This window comes from Somniosus microcephalus, chromosome 32, assembly GCF_052327205.1.
Source record: "Somniosus microcephalus isolate GS21.2 chromosome 32, FLI_Smic_1.0, whole genome shotgun sequence".
NCBI classification, from domain to species: Eukaryota; Metazoa; Chordata; class Chondrichthyes; order Squaliformes; family Somniosidae; genus Somniosus; species Somniosus microcephalus.
Genome location: NC_141018.1, coordinates 33,429,772 through 33,439,135, shown reverse-complemented (window position 1 = coordinate 33,439,135; position 9,364 = coordinate 33,429,772). Strand labels below are relative to the sequence as shown.

The following is a 9,364-nucleotide window of genomic DNA, read 5'->3' as shown; positions in this document are numbered from 1 at the left end:
AGTTGAACTTCCTTCACTGGAGCTGTGGCCATAAGTGGAACCTAATGGAATGTAATATTTCAGCTATCTCGTCATGCCTTCAAACATAACCAGAGATCATGGACTTCAATCTAGCTTACTGAGTCCACGAGGCAGATAATTAGGCTTATCACGTTTCCCATGTGTCTGAAATATGCAGTATACTAAGTTCTCTAAAGCCAAAATGATCTCTGACAAAGTTAAATAAGTAATGGGATAAATCAACAATTGCCTTGCAAAAGGAATTGTAGACTGACCATTTTAAACTTGTTCTGAATCAGAAAGGTTTAAAGTTAAACCATGCTTCTCTATGGAAATTAGAGTTCCCTCTAGTGACAGGAAGATAGTAATGCAGAATTTTAATTTGGTCCCCAGGGTCCAACAGACTTGAGATACCTCAGGAGTCTTGACCCCAAAAAAGTAACATCCCGGGTTCATATCTTAATTAATTTAGTGTTGGTGACTAATGATAAGGGACATACATCTTAATACAATTTTTTGTCAAATTTCATGGTCTTTGGGCCATCAGAAAAGTTAGATTTTGTGCAGCAAGCTAGCCTCAATTTGCTGCCCAAAATCAGAAGGAAAACTCAAATTATGCATACATGGACTCGTGAGCATATCTGGTGCACAACTGGTTTAGCCGTCCATCACTGTCCATCTGTCTCACTTAAATCAAGCATTATCAGGCCTTGCTCTCCTCTGCCAAATCCACTCACTACTCCAGGCTCATCCTGGAGAGCAAAGATTCTGTTTATTCTCTCCACTCCCAACCATCTCCTTAAACCCCTCTCTATTGCAACCCTCGCCTCCAACAGGCACTTTTTCTAAGAATTCCCCTCTGTTAAACATTGGTACGGCCAAAGCCATTGCCTTTGGCGCCCGCCACAAAATCCACGCCCCAGTCACTGATTCCCTCCCTGTACCTGGCCACTGTCTCAGGTTGAACCAAACTCTTCACATCCTTAACGTTCTGTTTGACTCCCAGCTGAGCCTCTGACCCAAATCTGCCTCCATTACAAAGACTGCCTCCGTCCATCTCGTAATATTGCTCATCTCTGCCCCTGCCTCGGCCCATCTGCTGAAAACCTCTTCCATGCCTGTCATCTTCAGACTCAAATATTCCGATGTTCTACTGGCCGACCTCGCATCCGCCACCCTCCATCCGAACCTCCGCACATATCCCAAGCTGCACGTAGCCTAACCCGCACCAGGCCCTGCTGACCGGCATTGGCTCTCAGAAGCCCAACGCCTCAGATTTATAATTCTCACCCTCCATGGCCTCGGCCCTCCCTATCTCTAACCTTCTCCGGCTCTACAACCCTCCGAGAATTTTGCGTTCCTTGACACTGCCTGCTTGTCCATCCTCCATTCCCCTCTGTGATGTTTTTCTATGTTCTAGGAGCTATATAAATGCAAGTTACTGTTTTGACTGAATCAGATGCATCTGTACTCGCTATGGAACCGGGTGGGCGTATTGGCAGCGCGATGCATGTTTTATGAAGTCTCTGAATACGAAGTCAGTGAGTTCAGTGGTAAGTTTTCTCTAATTTGCAACTTTTATGTAATAATTTCGCAAGCCCTTTCTGATTACACAATGCATGCAACCTGTGCAGACCCTGAGAAATGTACAGCCCTATTCTGCCGAGTTGGTTGATCAACGGTAGCGGGTAAACCAAATCCACTTTTTGTGCTAAGTCCACAAATGTACATGCGCAGGTTACTGAATAGCTGCCAGGAGTGAAGAACCTGGCCAATTTATTTCCTATTTTCTCTCTTTTCTCCCCATCCCCCCCCTTTCCCCCTCCTCCCCCACACCCCGCCCTCCTCCCCCAACCCAAACGCAGTGTACCAACTGCTAACCCAGCTAAGACCGGCTAACTTAATACAGCCCAAGGATTGGACCTAGAGCCTTCCTGTTCTGTAGGGCTCTGCTACAAGCGTGTGGTATATTTTTATCCACTGAATTATTAGGAGAACTCAAGTACAGGAAACTCTTAGGTATCCGGGACCGGCGTGGTGCCGGTTTATCAAAAAGTCCGGATTACAGAGAGGTATAGTTTAAAAGGTACGGGAGCTCCGTACTCCGCAACAAATCCAGGCTTCCCTGTTGCTTAGCAACATGTGCAGGAACTCCGGCCACAGACCAAGCGTCCCTGTTGCTTAGCAACAAGTGCACGAACCCCGGTTACACGGCCACAGATCCAGGAACGGCCACTAATATGAAGTAAAACTTACCTGAACCTACTCCTGAATTTTGCCGGTTAACACAGATTTCCGGTTATTTAGGTGCCGGTAAATCGAGAGTTTCCTGTAATAGTTTAGCAAACACAATATAGTTATGACACTAAATAATACAGATTTGAATGAGGGAAACCACTTGCCTACAAAGGTCCCTTAAATCCTTACGGTGGTCTTTATAAATCAATTTTTCTGTCTACTGAGAAAGATTAAAGTCTCCTTAAACTTGCAATGAAATTGGAATTTTTTTTTACAGATTCTTTTGGATTGTAGGTTGTGATTTGAAAATTATTCTATGGAATCTATATAAAGTGTCTGGGATATTAAGGGCTTGTTTGTAAAGCAGTCTTTAGTACTCGCCCCCCCCCCCCCCCCCCCCATTTCTGTTTCTGTGAAGTCTGCTTAGCATACTGATGTTGTTTGAAGTTGTTTTCTTCTGAAGCAGAGAGAGAGAGAGAGAGAGAGAGAGAGAGGTGGGGGAGGGGAGAAAATAGCCTGGGAAAATCAACTGAGGAAAGTTTTGACATGAAGAAAACAGGGAGGCTGAATAATTGAATGTGTGCAAAGAAGCAAAGACATGCCGTAAAAGAATTAACGCAGGGAAATCTAGAAACCATGGAAACAAACTAAGGTAAATAAAAGATCATTTGGTTGATAGAGTGGAAGTGAAAAGAGACGTTCAAAAAAACTGTTGAGGTCATTTTTAAAATAAGACATTTCAGGCGAGACAGGCATGTGACCTACAGTGTGGCCCATCTCTTGTTACATACTACTTTTAAATTTATGTTCAAAACATTTTATTAAACACAGTCTGGATGCCCTCTGTGCTGCTCATGGGGAAGAAATGAAATACAAATGAATGCAAATACAGGAAACGAAACGAACGGATGATTGTTCGAGAATAGGGCCGTGCACACGGTAGACTGATGAGGATTATGATTACAGGGTTGATGATGAATAATCCCAGGACAGGGCTTGCTATATACAGTATTTACAGTTTCAATTGACTGTGAAGTTATTTCACCAGTAATTGGAACACTGATGGACTGTCAGTGCCGTGTTTTCAGTAAGTTCAGAAATGTTAGTATTGTGTCAAAAAAGCAAAAGAGGGAACTATTAATTTTATAAATTCTGGTGAATAGGCTTTTTTTTATATGCCTTTTAAAGATGGACAGTGACTTGTACTTTGATGTACAGGTTGAGCATCCTGAATCCGGCAACCTCGGGACCGAGGCCGAGCCGATATTTGTGTTTTTCCGGACTTCGGAACGTGTTTCTGATGTCCGCAGTCCGGAAATATTGCAACCTGGGCTCGGGCCTTTCTGGACTTCGGACATCAGAAACACGTTCTGAGTCCGGAAATGCCTGGGCCCGGCTGGCGGTAGAAACATGATGTCCGGATTCCGGAACTCCGGATTTTGGATGCTCAACCTGTGTTATGTATTTAAAAAAAAAATAAAATAAAATAAACCAAGGAGATCAAACTATTGGTATTTATAAGACTGCTTCACATTCTATGAGACTGCGGATTTTCAGAGCAGGCCATGTACCCATCAGTAAAATGAAGTATTGAGACTAATTGTGATAGTTGGAAGTTCTTTTTTCATTCTTAAATCAGTGCTGACTGCAGTGCATAAGTTTGTTTGGTCCATATAGCTCTATATTTAGAAATTATACAAAAATATTTGTGTGTGTGTATAAAGGTTCTCTTTTTCTCTTAGGCAGTCCCTCGGAACCGAGGATGACTTGCTTCCACATTAAAAATGAGTTCGCAGGTGACTGATGAGTCCAATGCTGGACCTACAGTCTCTGTCACAGGTGGGGCAGACGGTAGTTGAAGGGGCGGATGGGTGGGGTGCTTGGGTTGACTTGCGCTTGGCTTCCGCTTGCTCCCGGCGAAGAGACTCGAGGTGTTCGGCGCCTTCCCGGATGCTTCTCCTCCACTTTGTGCGGTCTTGGGCCAGGGATTCCCAGGTGTCGGTGGGGATGTTGAATTTTTTCAAGGAGGCTTTGAGGGCGTCTTTGAAGCGTTTCCTCTGCCCACCTGGGGCTCTCTTGCCGTGCCGGAGCTCCGAGTAGAGCGCTTGTATCGGGCATGCGGACAATGTGACCCGTCCATCGGAGCTGAAGGTTATGAAGATTATGGCAATATGTAGATGTACTCAGCAACTGTGGTTAAGAAGGCGGCTGTAGGATGAGCTGGTTCTAGCTCTGATTGTATTTTATTTTCCTTCCTCCTTCTTAGTAGTGGAGACATTTTCAGCCTTGCATCAAAACTTGTCCACAGTGACAAAGCTGGATTGGGAGCACAGCATTGTGCAAAGTCAGACTGATAATTCGGCCATTCTCGTGCCACATTGGTAACTTTATACAATCATTTGTTAAGTTGTTGCTATGACTAGGAATGTGCATGTTTATTCAATGCTTGGCTGTTGAAATGGAAAACACTGTTCTACTGCTCAACTTGGGCGTGATGTAACTCTTTAGAAAATATTTCATACTGTAACATGCTGGAAGAAAACTAGCTGTGAAATGGTTGGTGTGCGTAGGTTTGGTTTTTATTTTCCATTTTGAATCCACTTCTATATAGTGGGTTACGAAGAGAGCAGTCTGCACAACATCGTGGTGGTTTGGTGCTGACAACATTCTGGTCTGACCGCATTTGTATTACTGAAATATATAATTTAGACTGGTGAGTGCACATGCTGTTCAACCTCTTTCAGATGCTGACTTTCTGTGCACGTTCTCTAAACACTTACTACTTTTCTAAAGAACACTTTTATACAAATAACAATTGCCAACACACAATTCCTGTTTCTCTTCACAGAAATTTGCGTTATAAAAGACATATATTAAAAATGTATAAATGAATATTCAGTATTGTGTTGTATTTTGGGTAGCGTAATACTTAAAAATTGCAGCAACCAGATTTGTTCTTGATGCTGAATGTAGCTTTGCCATTTGTTCTTTTAGATCACAACTTAGCACACTCCTGAAGTAAATATATAACCTGATTTTCCTTATTTTGTATATTTATTTGGAGCATGTACCCAAGGAATCTGCCAGTTCATATTTACAATAATAGGACAGTTACATATGAATGCGACAGAGATGAAAAGGCTCCTGTGCATCCGCCCCCCCCCCCCCCCCCTCCCCTCCCTCATTCCTCACTTGGTGGCAGAGATTTCAGCTGTTGTTCCACCCTCTTGGAACTCCCCTCCCTAAACATTTTACATTCCTACTTCCCTCCTTTTAAAACCTACCCTTTTAACTGTGCCCTTGGCCAACCTTCCAAGTCCTCTGCTGCTCAGTTTTCCTCTCTTCTATGTTGAAGTGCCATGAGATCTTTTATTATCTTAAAGTGCTTTACAAATGCAGGATTGTGAAACCTCATGTATCACCCGCCTCAACCACTAATATTGGGGAAGTAAAAATAAGTGACACATTTCTGGGCAATTCTTCACCTCCCAATTTCATCAGATAATCAAGTAAGTGCCAGGAGACTGTGGTTGCTCATGAAGCAACATTAGCTAAATTTAAATAACCCATACACCCGCATGCGGTCAGTGCCGCCCTCCTTCAGTTGAGAACTGATTGAATAGCCTAGACTAGGACACTTACACTCGCCAGGTTAACAGTTTAGCATTTTCAGCAATAAGAACAGGTGACAAATGAACCAAATCTCGGAAGGTGGTCCCCCAAACAAGTGGAAGCAAATCCCTGGCTCCCATTCAATTAGAAATGGAATTTGACTTCTTCATTCTCTGTAAAGAGGTGGCCCTGGTTATCACCCACAACGTCACGTAAAATTACTCTTGGAACCAAGAACTGCCTTTGGAAAAACTTTATTTTTTAAATGAGCTACAGTAGACTCCTAATTCAAATTTGCATTATTTGAATTATTAATTTGGAGTGAAATTGTGCAATAAATGTGCTGAAAATGTGTTGCTTCATTCAAAATGTTTAATTTGAATCATCAGTTAATTTGAATTCCACCCCAAATGATCCTGACCAGTGAGATCGATTGCTTAATTGAAATGTAATCTGATTATCGTGGCCCCAGCTGGGCTGTCTGACCTCATCATCCTGGAAAGGTGAAAGAATTTGTGAAAGAATTTGGAATCGACTCAGTTTCTGCATTGTGGATCAGTCACTAACAACGTACAATTAAGCCCAGGCCCGAACATGGGGAAGCAAGTAGAGTTCTCAGGACAGTCGACAGTTGATTAACATCTTGAAATTTTATCTTGTTACAAGCCTGAAGACATCTCTAATGCAGATGAAAGTGCCTTTTTTTTTTAAACAAGCTGCACAAAGCAGAGCACTGGCTTTCATCAATGGTAAATGCTAAGCAGCAAATTGCTATCATGGTTTGGGCTGGCATGACTGGGGGGAAAAAGGAAGCTGCTGAAGAATGAGACTTCCAAAAAAACCTCCCAATGTTTTAATGATGCTTTTACCCTGCATGCAACCTACAGAAACAACAAAAAGGCATGGATACTGATGATCTTACTGAGGAGTGGCTGTGTCACTTTGATCAAAGCATGGCATCACAAGGCAGAAAAACTGCCTTGACTGTTGGCAACTCTGGGGCTTGTGAAATGCCTGCGTCCAAAAGTGGAATCTATTGCCAACTGCTTTTGGCACTGTAAATTCATCCTACCAGCTGAGGAGGCAGTTGCATCTGACACAGCAGGATCCCACAGATACCGGCAGCCAACATTCACAGAATCACAGAATCTACAGTGCAGATAGAGGCCATTTCGGCCCATCGAGCCTGCACCGACACATATCCCACCCTATCCCCGTAACACCACGTATTTAATCCCCTAACACTAAGGGTCAATTTATCATAGCCAAATCAACCTAACCTGCACATCTTTGGACTGTGGGAGGAAACCGGAGCACCCGGAGGAAACCCACGCAGACACAGGGAGAATGTGCAAACTCCACACAGACAGTCGCCCGAGGCCAGATTTGAACCCGGGTCCCTGGCGCTGTGAGGCAACAGTGCTAACCACTATGCCACCGAGCAAACCTCTTTGAGCGTACAAGTTCTCTGCTGTGACTACCAGCAGACATGATGTTTGAATCCAGTGTTGGTTGACAAGGAAGTCCTAATGTCCAGATTGCTAGCCAACAGAAATTGTTGATGCCACGTGTGAAGATGCTGCTTCTGGTGGAAGTAAGAGTGAAGAACAGGTCCTGCTTTACAATCCCCCAAATGCAGAATAGTTTTACTCCAGTCACGTTTTAAGACTATTACACACAGCGTTCTGGTGTCTTATAAATTTGATCTGCAAAGGTTGCAGGGTTGGCTTTGCCAAGTATTGACAGCAGTTTTAAAATTAAAAAAAAAATCATTTATGGGATGTGGGCGTCGCTGGCAAGGCCAGCATTTATTGCCCATCCCTAATTGCCCTCGAGAAGGTGGTGGTGAGCCGCCTGCTTGAACTGCTGCAGTCTGTGTGGAGATGCTCCCACCTACCTTGCTTCATACACTCTAGCATTTTTATTAGTGGATTTTTGAAGCCAACTATCAAAAGTCAATATAGTAGTTAAATGAATAACTGCTACTGTAACATGCTGTGTTGTCACTTGGCTTATTTAATATAACGTCACTGATCGACACTACAAGGAAGAATTGCACTTAACACTAATTTGCTTTAAAGTTGTACCATCCGTTTTTTCTGTAGCACTCTAACTCGTCACCCCAAAGTGCTCCCACCGTAACCACCAGTGATAGATCTGTAGCCACCAGTACTTTACCCTAATTTCATAAGTTGTATCTGGAGACACTCGAGTTAAGTTTGGAAGGACCGAGTCTAGAGTTGTACTTCTAGGTGTTATTTTACAATTCATGAAAATGTCACCTGCCCAGCTTTTGTACTACAGTCCAATTTTAGTGGGAGTAGGAGGTAATGAGAGCACACAACTAGATTGCAGTTCTGTGGCAATGTCACACTCATCCATAAAACTTTACTGAAATTCTAATAATGCTGCGTTCTAAAACACTACAGCTACTCCAGAGTATAAAGATAACGTAGATTGCACAGTACTTGCATTGGGGGTGATTTACAGGCTGTAACTGATGTCATCTCAAGTTTCAGATGACTTATTTCATTTAATCCCATCATTTGTTGTGATCCTATAAATACTTCAACCCAATTGGTTATGTAAAAATAATGCAGTATGGCTCCAAAACTGAACAGCCATGAAGGGTGGGAGGACAGTTGTATAAAAATAGTTAATATTTTTTAGTCAGCGAACCACTGTGCAGGTTAAAATAATTGTTCAGCAGAAGATGTACAGAATTTCAAGCGTGTCCGTCAGAATCCAGTCACTGTTTATGTACGCGCGCTGTAGTTGTTTGCACTGAATTAATTTTCTACTAGTCGTCATAGACTGTGTACCCTCGAACCTCATCCGTTGTAACTCAATCTATTTAAAAACTTCAAAGGTGGTTTGCAGAACTAATAGGAAATAGAAATTTATGGATGGCTTTGATATTACAGTAAACTCTAAATTAATCATTCAAACCTATTACAGTAATTTGATTTTCTTTGGCTGTCCCAAGCAAAGCCATTGCGCTCGCTGCTTTTTATGTTGTCTGTTACCAATTACTTTGAATGCAGTATAACTCTTTTAATGGTGTGAATGCTGCAAGGCTTTACCTGTCTGTGTTTTAGTTCCTGTAACTGGCGGATACCTTATTCAAAATTGGTGTTGAACTTTGAACATTTATGCACAATTTTTAAGCAATTTATGTAGCTCTACTAAGGAAAATGTTTTGTTTGTGGAATGAATTTGTACTGAAAAGATTGCGTGTTATCTTGGATGAACTGCTAACCTTCATATTGATGTGAATTTTCAATTGCATTTCTAAGAGCCTTACTGGCCAGTTATTGAGAGTAATCTTACTATCACCATTTAGAACTGCACAGCCCCATACTACACTCGACTAAAGGATTTTGTATGAGGAAATGCAGGAGTGCGTTCTTTATTTGAACGCTCATAAAGCTCAGTAATCTGATCATTTTTTTGTGGCAAGCACGGAGTGCAATAAACTGCATGCTGTTGTGATACTTATCAGTAATACTGCACC

The 9,364-nt window shown here is 42.4% G+C and overlaps 1 protein-coding gene across 6 annotated transcripts in view; it reads left to right on the top strand.

Moving 5' to 3' along the window:
* Nucleotides 1–1,424: 1,424 nt before the first annotated feature.
* The window catches only part of peak1 (pseudopodium-enriched atypical kinase 1), a 135,215-nt gene continuing 127,275 nt past the window's right edge, over nt 1,425–9,364 (top strand). For all 6 annotated transcript variants that reach the window (XM_085972340.1, XM_085972342.1, XM_085972345.1 and 3 more), the window contains exon 1: nt 1,425–1,553. The gene's annotated coding sequence lies outside the window, so the exon portion shown is untranslated. The remainder of the gene's footprint in view (nt 1,554–9,364) is intronic.